At 39.2% G+C, this 13,276-nt stretch overlaps 2 long non-coding RNA genes across 2 annotated transcripts in view; one reads left to right on the top strand and one right to left on the bottom strand.

Moving 5' to 3' along the window:
- The window catches only part of LOC149654955 (uncharacterized), a 547,559-nt gene that overhangs the window by 355,406 nt on the left and 178,877 nt on the right, over positions 1 to 13,276 (bottom strand). The window lies entirely within an intron of this gene.
- Positions 5,527 to 6,112, top strand: LOC149654959 (uncharacterized). Its single transcript, XR_016370301.1, has 3 exons — positions 5,527 to 5,571; positions 5,630 to 5,737; positions 5,821 to 6,112. It is a non-coding gene; the product is annotated as an uncharacterized LOC149654959 (long non-coding RNA).

The raw sequence follows: 13,276 nt of genomic DNA, 5'->3' as shown, positions 1-13,276 counted from the left end.
TTTTGGCCATTTCCATACTTTTCCTCTCATCCACTTTTGACGGAGCGAATGTGAACCGGGATATATCCATATATATACGTCCCGGATATTACGGTTCCGCAGAGGAATTACTGGAAATATTGTCGATCGACGACGATGATGCAACTGAAAAAATAAAATCTGGGGTTGAGTTTTCATACAATAAACCAAATCGACGGGAGATGGTTGAGCTAAAATGGACGAACCAACTTTATATCCCAAGTGAAATTGCCGTTATATTGGGGTTCACTAGGAAATCAAAGAAATACGTTACCGTGGTCACTTCCATGACAGCTTCATTCAGTTGCGATAGGGATGCTAGAATGCACTCCTTATTCGTATACTCTGATATAATTTAGTCTCGATCAGTAAGAGACTCTGACGTCCTTCTCTTGAGTATTATACGTATCAACGGGAAGGATGGAGACACGGTGGAAAAAGAGTTTGCTTAACCTCATTATATGTCCATAGCGAAAAACTATTTCCAGACAATTGAAATAAACATTATGAGTGAAATGGGTGAACCGGTAAGGTTCGAACGTGGTAAAGTTCACGCCACTCTACATTTCAGACCCAGGAGAACTTGGCACTTGTTATAAGAATTCAATCTCCGCCCCATTTATGACGTGATTGTCAAAGTGTAAGGATGTCTCCAAACAATGCAGGTCACGTTTCTGTTAGGGATTATGAGGACTATTATCTTAATCAAATTGGACACTCACTTCCGGTCTACCGGGGCTTAGCAGTGCACGAAGGCTACGGTCTGGGGAGAATTATCTCCTCGGCGTTCAGATCAGCCATGCCCATAATTAAAAGGGGTGCTACGTTCCTAGGTCAAAAGTTTTTAAACACTGGCGCGAAAATTGCGACGGATTTTACAAGCGGTTTGCCCATTAAACAATCATTGTGAACTAGAAGTAAAGAAGCGGGTAAAGAAACATTGAGAAAGGCAGCCGAAGAAGTGACCAAACTAACTGGAAACGGACGTAAAAGGAAACGCAAAGTGTCATCTATCATCAGTTCAGTTCGAACTAAGAAGAAGAGAATATCGTCATCTCTACATCCGGATATATTTTCATAATGTCGCTCGCACACCCAAACTCTTTGAACAGCGTCAGCTCGGAACTAAATGTTTTTCACGTACCATATACCCAAACTGGGATAATAGGAATTCAATGGGTGGAGTATAACTCAACTTCCAACGTAAATGAAAATCAAGCTATTATATTTCCCGTCACCGGGAACACTTAAGTCATACATGGACTTGAAAACACGCTCTTGCAAGTACAAGTAAAAGTGGTTAAAGCGGATGGGTCTCTACCTATTATTATATTATTGTTATTGAAGAGGGGGGCTCACGCCCTAGCACCCTCATATTCAGGCCTTGAATAGACCCGTAGCCGCAGCGTAGCGAAGAATTAGCTCCACCGTAATATAGGAGACTCGCGAGGGCTCCACAGTGTGTGAATCAAATTATTCTAGTCTAAGCGAGGCGAAGCAGTCGCACTCGCAAAGTACGTGAGTTCATTGTTCTAAATTGCTATGAATTGTTTAGGTATTTAATTTAATTACTGTTATTGAAGCCAAAGTTGCTAAACTATAGAATCACATCATTCATTAACATATGTTATAGATGATCTTTATGTTACCGCAAATTTAGCACGTGGTATGATAAAAATTTAACACATTGTGTTGGCAAGAATGAAAAACTCTTCTAAACTTTACAATTAAGGTGATTGAAACTCATTTTATAAGCTAAATTAACACTGCCAAACGTCAATCATTCATTAATTTCAACTTAATTAAATATAATTAACGTGAATTTAAACATGAAATACACATATTTGGATGAGAACTAGAGTAACTTTGAAATAAAATGCTTAATTAAGATTAAAACTGCACAAGCTGTTAGTATAGCCCCATGTTTTCTATCTCATACTTAGTTAATTTAAATTATCTTTAAAGTACATTAATAGGCGCAAAATTCGAAAGTTTAAGGTAAAATAAGAGTCAAAACCCACTAAAAATTGCAATTAAGGTTAAGTATATATTGAAAGTCATTTATAACCTAAATGTACACTGCCGAAACACAATCCTACGTTAATTTTAAATTTAATATTCGACGAAGCGCTACCGGCTACAGTTAACGTCATTTACTACTCTAGTTCCAATCTTTGATTGAAATTGACAAAAACGAAGCTGTTTTATTCGATCAAAGCTCATAATGGACTCTCGACAACTTGAGAGAATATTAAGCCATGACCCATACACTAAGAATATCTTTAGGGGAATATTTCCGGCGGATAATCTACCACTGTTAAATCGTTCCTCTCCCTGTTCATTGTGAACACTGATACGTCTTAAGGGAAAGGCGTATATTGGACGGCTATATACATTTCGAGGAAAAATAATACTGAATTCTTTGAAAGCTACGGAAATCCACCGGAAATCCACCGGAATTATTTAAATTTAACGATTTTGTGGAGCGAAACAGCCTTACTGTTACGATTAATTCGTGTCAACTGCAGGGGGAATTAAGTCAAACTTGTGGCTGATATTGCGTCTATTTCTCATTGTATCGGTGTAGGGGAGTTAAAATGTTTGATATAATGAAACGATTTTCTAAAAATAAAAATATTCCCGATAATATGATTGCTGAATATATGTATAAGAATTACTCAATAAATTTGTAATAATTTTTCTTTTTATTTTGCATTTAAATGCCCGTGGGCCAGTGTAGTAATGGCGTCATTCAAATTATAACGTTTATCGTCACAAGGATTGAGACAGAGTTTGGTTTGTCTTACCGTTTTAAGCACGTGTTTATCGCTGACTATTCGGACCATTTCCGCGGTGGTCAGCGCAGTTGAGTAAGCACTCGCGATATTGCGCGTGCTGGACGCGTTTCCGCACGACGCGCTTGCACACCCCCTTGCACGTCATCTTCTCCCCCTTGGCCGACAATATACTGTACATTTTGGGTCTTAAACCGCAAAACTCCATGATTGGGGTGCCGTCCATTTCATCCTTGAATTTACCAAGGCGTTTCTTGTTCTAGATGACTCGAGGGGATCGACACTTCATATTATCGTATTGGACATCCGAATTCGGCCTATATTGTAGATATTGTAGATTCTACATGATGCCTTGATGTGTAGACTCCCTCAGTCTAAGAAATACACACATCTGATAAAAACCAAAAACTCGATCTTAAACTGTAGTAGCAGGTACACTATGTTCATCAAGGGGGTTGTCACCCGATTTCCATGCGTATATATATGATATAGAGTTTGACCACCCAGAATAGAATCACCTCGGTCTAAACGTCAAATTGACATGTTATTTGAGGACGCACGTGTTTTCGCCATCTAGATGGTTCGAAACGAGGGGTCGGATACGTACTAATTCTATGTACCATGTCCTTTAAGTTATCAGTATATTTCGAACTGGTAACCGACCATCCAGTAATCGAACTTGTACGGTTTTATGGGTTTTTTGGGAATCCCCGAAAGAAACCAGTGATTCACGGTTCTATAGGGAATTTAATCCTACAATACATACTAGTTGTTTGAAGTTCTATTGTGATTTTGGAGAAAATTCGTGGAAGGGTTAGAGGTTTTCATACCACACACTACATGAAATAGGGGAAATTTTTGAAAATTTGGTCACAACGTTCTTTATATCTCAACGGGATACATAGATTTTTTGTTAGTTTAAACTAAATTTATAACAAGTTGGGAAACCAAAATAAACCTCTCCGAGCCGAGACAAATTTACTTTCCAAACACAGGTACGCCAGCCAATGAGACAAACCGGAAATACATAGTTCTAATCGGCGAGATATTGCCATGATCATTTGTTAAGTTTAGAGCGTTTAATAATTTCCTGCGTATCCTCAATAATTCTAATGAGGACCTAATATCTATCACTTAAATGTGTATTTAACTTTCGGCTCACTCTGAACCGTTAAGACCTCCTATAAGAGGACATGAAACAAGGTCAATTCTGGTTAAAATCTAGGTTATCTTATCTCATAGACCCAGTCGTTTCAACACGTATGGAGTATTAACATCCTTATTATTTAATGAAGCTAAAAGTTACGTCTACACTATATATAAATGTAGTAAAGATGAATTAAAAAGTAAACACCAAATTTTAAATGTTAATATCAAAAGATGTTCTTGGAATATTGAGATGAAACAGAGCTTTATAGCTACACAACTACTAAAAGAATCGTAATGCGAAAAATATTTAAGTATTTCCATTTAATATTCTGCGTAAAGAAAATTTTATCGTTTTGTAAGAGATCTTTTCATCCTACTCGCTTTATATTAACTTTGATATTCATGTAGTGTTTCGATTCAGATGCAATCTTCATTACTCGTTCTATATAAACTCTCACTTGTGTCAGTGCATAGAAATAAATTTATCTTAAATAATTAACTAAGTATAAATATTATTAATTATTTTAATCGCCAGTAAATAACTTTAAAAATAGTTAAATCGTTTAAAATAAAGTTGTTCCTATTATCTTTCGAAACATTTTCTAATATTGACGTTTAAATTGAAGGGTACCCCTCTTGCCCGCTTTCTTCAAATTTTGGGGTATATATACGATTCTTTTCCATTATAATAGATAAAAACGCATTCGCGTGAACCGATGGTGGAAGCCCTGCCATTGGGAGGCTAGACGTTTCTCGTAACCCTAGACGCTGGCAGCGTACATCTTAAGATGATGGAGTAGAAGGCAATGTTACAGTTTGGTGTCTATGTGGTATAGACGAAAGACCAGTAGATTGTGGTGTTTGAAGCCAATGTTGCAGATTTGTGTCTTTGTGGTATAGACGAAAGACCAGTAGATGGTGGTATTAGAAGCCAATGTTGCAGATTGGTGTCTATGTGGTATAGACGAAAGACGAAGAACAGAAGATGGTGGTGATTGGAAGCCAGCAAGTTCAAACTAGTGTCCATGTGAAGTGGACGAAAACCAAAAGTGGTGGTGTGGGAACTCAAGTAGAATAGCCAGCGGAGACAAACACAATTTTCCAAATGTCCGTGAACTGTCAATGCAGTCCGGAAATTGGGAACACGTTTGCTCCGATACGCAAACTGCGAACGCGGTCACGTGGGGTGTGACAGACACACACAGACACACACAGACACACCCACCCGTCCAGTGTAATACCTCTCCGTGACATACGTCACTCGGAGAGGTAAAAATGGTCGTGTGTAGAATTCCAACGTCGATTAACAATACGTGGTTAACTAAGCCAGAAGATCAAAACCCTCCAATTTGAGAGGTCAATGATGATGATAATGGTGAAATAAATGAGGGCGATGTAATTAATTATATTGTGGAACATGAGGATGATTCCATGGACACTTTCCCCATCATCCATCCGGGGGATATGTAAGTGGCTTATAGATATTATTACTACCATTATTTACTTTCAATATTTATTTTTGTTTTTGATGTTCTTATAGCGCTGATTTGGGGGATTTTAACTCATTTGACGATAAGATAACAATTAACATAAATTGCGATGGATACAAGTAAATATAATATTATTTATTCATCCCGATATTTATGGTACTGATTGATTTCGCTTAGGGTGTTGGATACAATTAGGATCCTGTTGTTGCCGAGCATGGGTTCGGAGGATGTACGAAAATTGTTGACGGCCATGGAGGATTTAGTGGCGTCGTATATTCGTCCTAGGTGTGTATTGAAGATATAGTTACGAATAAGACTATTCATTAACAAACATATATTTATTTATTTATTTATTTTTTCTCCAATAGTCCCGTCAGGGGCGAAAACGGGTTATACCCCACACCCGATGGTGGTACCGCATCTCCGAACTGTGATGGGTATGGGTAAGAATCAATTTCAATTATACTTTCATTAATTACGATGCTAATAGCTTCACTAAAAACCTTTTCTTTTTATCAGCGTTCAAAACGCTATTTTCACTCAGTTCGTGAGGAGGCGTGAAAGCCGAAATAGTTCGGGGATGTCGGCGGAGGACTGTGATATGCTCTCCCTACTTGAGAGGGCACTCATACAGCATATCAACGCGACGATATGTGAAAGTATCCTATCGCATTTTAACATTGCATATCAAATATGAAAAAAAACAAGTAAATAAATAAATAAAAGTAAATTAATTAAACGTTACAATTTGAATTTCATTTTTATTCGTCTCCTAAATTTTTATTTACAATCTATTTGTGGTTATAAATCCACTCGGAAAACAACATACATTTAGATAGTGCACATAAATACTTTTTATTATTACGGACAGATTTATGATTAAGCATGCATGTAATCATGGGTCCATCATCGTCGATTTCGTTGGCTTTGGGACATCCCACTCCATTCAAGTCTATAACTTCCCGATTAATAATGTTCAACAAAAATAAAGCACTTTTCCTCTCCCTTGCAGAATACGCGGTCGTAGCCTTGGACTGCAGATCGGAGGCACTCCCCGAGTTTTTTGTAGGGGGTTACTCCATTATCCCATCCCAGACCTTGCAGGTTGTTTAGAAGCCACCTGTTCTGACGCACAGTGTCGTAGGTCAATTCTTTTTCACTGTATGGGGGCGAAAGACCATGAGCCAACCCTCGGTGTATTCTCTACGGTTGTAACGGCCACTTCCTTGGCTATTTGTTCCCGTTCAACTCCAACAATGCGCCCGTCAAGAAAATCGAAATCGACCACGATGGATTTCTTAAACCTTCGTGGAGAGAAAAAAAATCTCCCATTAACACTGATATTTTTCAGTGATTGAGATAGAGTATAAAAACTATACTTAGATTGTACTTGTTGGATGGTCCTTCCTTCCTCGTCGAGCTTGAGTGAGATTGTGATGGTGGTTTAACTCAGGGTCCTGGCTATTTATACTATTTAATAAGATCATCATCCTAGCTTTGACTGTACATTATTGGTGTTTACACGGTGAGTTTTTTCGGGAAGATTATTCTCGAACAATCTACAACTTTGACTGTACATTTTACGTCATGGCCTTAAACAACGTTAACTTGGGTTTTACGGGGAATTTTAATTTTTCTAGAATGATCTAGAATAATCGGTAGAGCTGAGTTTTTAGGGGATTATTTATTTTTCCCCCAACGTCATCTGGAGTTTCATACCCCCTTAACCATTTGATTAATACCGGAGAAATTAATGGTTCAAATTTTGATCTAATTAACATATTCATATACTGTTTATTTCTTAAATCATAATTCACCCTATCTTCATACTCCAATGTATGTACTTCTACATCCGAGAATCGAACACGCTTCATTGACCTGTCAATCAAAAACACCCCTTGCAGGTGCGGGGATGAGACGGGTGAGTCAATCATAAACGCCCTCTAACCGGTCTGAGAGAGGGGTGAGTCAATCAAAAGGTTTACGTACAAAGTCTCATCCGCCATCTTGCAATCCTCCCATCCTCCCATCCTCCCTTGCCTTCCACTGTACTGTTTTGGGACCGGCAAATAAGTACTACTAGTGGCGTACTTATAAACGCAATTATTTCAAACTTATGATGGATACGATTCTAGTTAGTCGCGTTTATACAGAAGGTATTCAATTAGAATTAAGTTCATTGCGACTCGGGGTTTATCGTCGAACGATGTATTCGTAAGGAGAACCGGATTCGAGTACTCTGTAGCCGGAACTGGCGCGGGGAACCGAGATGACTCTGTATCCGCTGGTGGGCGTTACGGCGATGGGGCGTTCGATGATGATGGGTTGAGGGGCGGGCCTCAAGTAGACGGGACGAGGGGCGGGGAAGTTCTCTCCAAGCGCAACAGTGCCATACGGTCCAAACAAATAGTGTATCTGCGAACCCTAAAGGGTTACCAATAGCGGGGGCGAGCCAAGGCAACACCTGGGCGGGGCGAAGCGGCCCAGCAAAACCTTCACGGAATGCGGCAAGGAACGATCTGATCCAAGGAAGAACACAAGGAACTCCCGAACCGTCACACCGAACTCAGGACCCCTCCGCCACGACAAGTCCTTTTAGTTAAATAGGTTAAGAGAACACTTCTTTCATTTAGGTGTTGTAACTGGGTTTGGTTATGATAAGGCGTGGTTTAAACTAATGACAGATAATCAACATCTTAAAAATTTGTTGCGCTTTTTTAAGGACCATATTGCATCTAAGGAAGCCAGAGCTGCTGCCGATGAGAGATTTCTATTCGCTTTTTTCAGGGTGATAATTGACATGTCACGCTTCAACTATATAGATATTACACACACATACTGTCAAGTCCTCATTTGATCTCGCCATCCAACAACCGACGCCGCAAAACTACATTTTTTCCGAGCGTATCTTCAAGTCCAACAATAGCTAGGAAAAGATTTAATCCTGAACAGTGGGGATTGGTTTGCGATCACGAAATTCGAAGACCAATTCACACCATTCTCCTTCCGGCATTAGATGAACTTATAACACTCATTATTTGTACCTGCAGTCTGCAGAACATCTTGTATAAAGAACTGTGTATGTAAACGATCTGGATTAGCTTGCTGGGCATTGTGTGGTCATTGTAATAAAAAATCTTCAGGATGACGAGAAATATGAACCAAATTTTAAAAATGTGTCTTAAATCTAATCCTTAACGACACTAGAATGTATATACCCCATATAAAACGGTTTTTCATAACCAAAATTCGAGTAATATGGCTTTCCTTTTTTTCCAGATTTTAGGATAGTAATATTTCAGTGACCATTTTTGAAGATGGGTCGATAATTTAGACTCGAAATAGTTATTTTTATGGCGTTTTATACGTTCATGAAAATCATCTACTCAATAAAAAAAATATCGAAAAAATTTATATATCGGGAGCGGTATTTTCCTCGCCAGATCACTGAAAATTGAATTTTTTAGTTAGGTATATTTCCAAACCAAAGTATTCAATATGCGTAAATCTTCTAACTTTAAAAGTTTTTTTAAGTGAGAAAAATGGAAAGAATTAGTTAACAAGGCGGTGGTAAAGCTCAATTTAGGATTTAGGCATAGCTATGGATCGTCTATGGCAGGAGTGAAGTCACTGTTTAGTCTTAACTGTCGTGGAAGATGGGGATGCAAAATTTGGAAAGGAAAAAAAGTCACTATTATAGTTGGGAGTGTGGCGCACTCCTGTAAGCTAAGCTTCTGGGCGGCAAAGTTTGATGGAATACGACACATGTCGGTGATCCTATCCTATAGGTGCCGACTGCCCCATGTCCGTCGGAGTTGACCCCTTCCGTCACCTGCCAAATAAACCTCATTTCGGTTGGCTTGAACCCCTGCCACAAAGATTCAATCTTCGTTATGGGTCAGTATCGACAGTGCGTCTTAGGCCGTTGCAATGATCAGTACCCAAATGATGTTGACCTTATAGTTTTTATTACAAATTTGATTTAGTCAAACGAACCTCACATGTGTATGTAACTACGGTGTAGTGGTTATCCAGGGTTCATACAAACCTGGAAAACTCAAGAAAATAAATAGTTTTCAAAAAAAACTCAGGGAAAATTAGAATTTTTCGTAAAATTCAGGGAAATTTGTGAGCTTTGAGAAAGTTTGCACTGAAGAGGGTTGCTTTAACTATAAAAATACCACTCCGTTCTTATTACTCCATGGGGGAAAAAAACCTTGTTAAACTCGGGGATATGAGGGCTGCGTTCAGTAACCGGCATCAAAAACAATTCAAGGAAGATTTAGTCAAACGATGCACACTTGTATATATTATCTGCTGTGTAGTGGTTATCTCACGCGCTTCCCACCCTTAAGAACTCAAGTTCGAGACGACGTGGCTGCGGAGAAATTCATTTACGCTTGTTAGTATAATTTCACAACTAAATTAGCTCAAACAGGTTCCAACATCGTGTATCATGGCTCAGTTGGTAGAGCCATTGAATGCCAATCTTCGAAGATGGTCGGTGCCCGAAGTGGTCAGTATCCCATGTAGGATCAGGACCCGAAGTGGTCAGTGCCCGGTGAAGTCGTGTCTAATAAAGTTCGTGCTCAGATACCGGTCTTTTTTATTGTTAGTTTTTAATTGAAATAAGATTTAGTCAAACGATGCCCACTTCTATATGTGTCTTCTGTGCAGTGGTTATCTTATTCGCTTCGCACCTGGGAGACCCCGGGTTTGAGACCACGTGGGTGAGGAAAATTTCTTTCATGCTCGTTAGTTTAAATTCCCACCTAAATTAGCTCAAATAGTGGTTTGAAGTTAGGATCTACAATGTTTTTACTACGGTAAAGGAGTAACTGAAATGTAGGTAGATTATTGGGAATAGGTGATTTCTGCTTTGAGTAATCGCTTCATTTGAAATATTATTTCTAGTTTAAAACATCCTTTGGAGTAACAAAATGTGGACATTCAAACGCAACTTATCTAAATTCATAAATTACACTTTTTGAAAAGAAAATTAAACAACTTCATCATAAGAATTATTTTTAAATTACGGGTTTCCTGGATGTACTGTTCTTGGTCAATGCTCTTATTGAATATTGCAAGGAACTAGGAGGGCTCTTTAATAATAAGTTACTATCAAGTTCGTCCATCGAGTTTCATACTCAAGTATGGGATGAAATTAGGTAATTATATTTATTTGGTGGAAATTATTTTTGGGACTCTTGTGTTTAAAAGATAGATCAGAAACTTTAATAATTTAAACAAAAATCTCAATTTATTTAAAACGATGAAATTCACCAACTTATAGATTCTTAAAAGGGTTAAATTAACAAAAAAATATTCAAACTTAAATGGGTTAAATTAACCAAAAAATATTTAAACTTAAAAGGGTTAAATTAACAAAAAATATTCAAACTTAAAAGGGTTAAATTAACTAAAAACTTAAAACCATAAAATTCTCAAAATATATAAATTTCCAACGATAAGATTCTATAAAACTAATCACTCAAGGGAAAATGTGGTTGTTTTTCCTTCGAAGTCTAATATTCTTTGTTTAGTTAACTCGCAAACAGCAGCCAAAGCTTTTTCCCTGGATGCGAGAAAAATCCATCACCTTGGTACATATAATTTTCTTTTTATTTTTAGAACCTTTTTAAAGAAAAAAATATTTAAGAAAAAGAGGATTGAAATTAAAAATCCACGGCAACAACGCCCAGAGAAATGGTGGAGAGTTTTATTAATTAAGTATTGAACCATTCTTTTATCTGGTGGTTCAAGATTGTGTAATTGAAATTTTTAACAATAACAGCCGCGGCGTATTTTGTCACCGGTGAATCCGTCCGTCCTAAGCCAGCCACCGCCCTATTCCTCGGTTCCGCCGTCGACCTCGCTTCGCCACGGGGTGCCGTCGACATAGCTCCGCCACGAGGTGCAGTCGACATAGCTCTGCCACGGGGTGCAGTCGACATAGCTCCGCCACGGGGTGCAGTCAACATAGCTCCGCCACGGGGTGCAGTCAACATAGCTCCGCCACGGGGTGCAGTCGACATAGCTCCGCCACGGGGTGCAGTCGACATAGCTCCGCCACGGGGTGCAGTTGACATAGCTCCGCCACGGGGTGCAGTTGACATAGCTCCGCCTCGGGGTGCATTTGACCTCGCCCGGCCTCTGGGTTCATTTGACCTCGCCCCAGAGGCCGGGCGCGAGGAGTACACAAGCGCTAGCTTATTGTTGAAAGTTCATTATTGAAGGTTTTAAAGATGGCTGTTCAAAAGCAAAAAAATCGGAAGAATCTTTTAAACGCTCTTTTGCGCAAGAAATTATTATTGATTGCTTTGCTAGTACTGAATCGGGTGCCTACCAAGAAAAGATGGTGATTTCATCCTATTTGGAGGAAAAGAAATAGAGAAGGACATCATACAACACTGGTATATTTGAGTATGGGCAAATAAGCCAATGATTTCAATCTTCATAACATATTTGTCGTTTTCAGTTGACAGCTTGCAACGGACTGCCCCTGGAAGAAATTAAATTGGCCGGTCGCTAAAAGGGAATTCCGTCACAGGAAGTTAGGTAGCCCTAATTTAACAAAGGGGGACCTCGTGACAACGTTAAGTCTTAAAAACGGCGATTCTAAAATTAAATAAGCCTAATCCGACTGGGAACCTTAATTATAGAAATTACTCATACCTTCTGCTCAAATTACTGATTTAATTTGAGATCAAAAGAAGACAGAGTTTAAATACTAAACGCGTTCCACTCTGGGATATCGCGGCAAAATTATACAACGCAGTCCATAATTTCGGAGTAATCTGCGGGGAGAGACTGTGCTCCTCGGCAGTCGAAGAGAATTCTCTCTATCTCGAACCGGTGCGTCTAAGAAGAAATCTTGGCTCGAGACGAAAAAGAAGGGGGAAGTGACGTAGACGGCGGAGAGGGCTGAAGTATACGGGCTGAACATATTCACAGCAAAATTTCAAAGTTCAGCTCTCCGTCGTCTGCAACGGGGTCGGAGGGCGAAACCGTTGCAAGCTATGAGACAACATGACCACGCATATTTTAAAAACTATACTAGAATGTCACCTCAGAAATTTGACCTTCTCCTCTCATTAGTGAGACACAAACTTGAGCCACAGTGTTTTGGAAGAAGCGACTTAATAAGCTCTGAAGAACGATAAGCCCTTGCTCTTCGTTTTCTGGCTACAGGTGATCAGATACCAAGCATGTCGTACGCCTTTCGAATTGGCTTAACAACCACTTGCAACATAATTAACAAAACTTGCCGAGCCAATTGGGAAGTTCTCCAAATTTTTAACCGTTGACGTTGGCGGATATGGATCAAGCTCAGACGGAGGTGTTTTTAAATCTTCGGACTTTGGCCAAGATATAACTTCCCAAAATATTAACTTTCCGCCTTCAAGCACCCTTTCAGGAACGGATATAAAAGTGAGACACGTACTCCTCGGTGATGAAGCTTTTCAGCTTATGCCGAACTTTATGAGGCCATTCCCGTTTAAGGATTTAAACAGTGGAAAGAGAGTGTTCAACTACAGTCTCAGTAGAGCCAGACGATGTGTAGAAAATGCTTTCGGTATACTCGCAGCAAGGTGGAGAGTATACACTAGACACATCGCAATGAAGCCTACAAATGTTGATTTTGTAGTGAAGGCTACAACTGTCCTTCATAATTTCCTAATTACGGTGGAAGCCAAAACTCCTGACGATAAAACCTATTGTTTAAAAGGGTTCGCCGAAAAAGGATGGAAAGAGATGCTTGAAAAAAACCCAGCGAATGGTTTATCTGATATGGCACCAACATCAGCGCGTAATTTCTGCAAA

This window comes from Phalangium opilio, unplaced genomic scaffold (genome assembly GCF_054372755.1).
Source record: "Phalangium opilio isolate 3A_F unplaced genomic scaffold, DU_Popi_V2 ptg000078l_1, whole genome shotgun sequence".
NCBI lineage: Eukaryota > Metazoa > Arthropoda > Arachnida > Opiliones > Phalangiidae > Phalangium > Phalangium opilio.
Note: the sequence above shows the minus strand (reverse complement) of the source record. Positions and strands in the feature narration are given on the sequence as shown.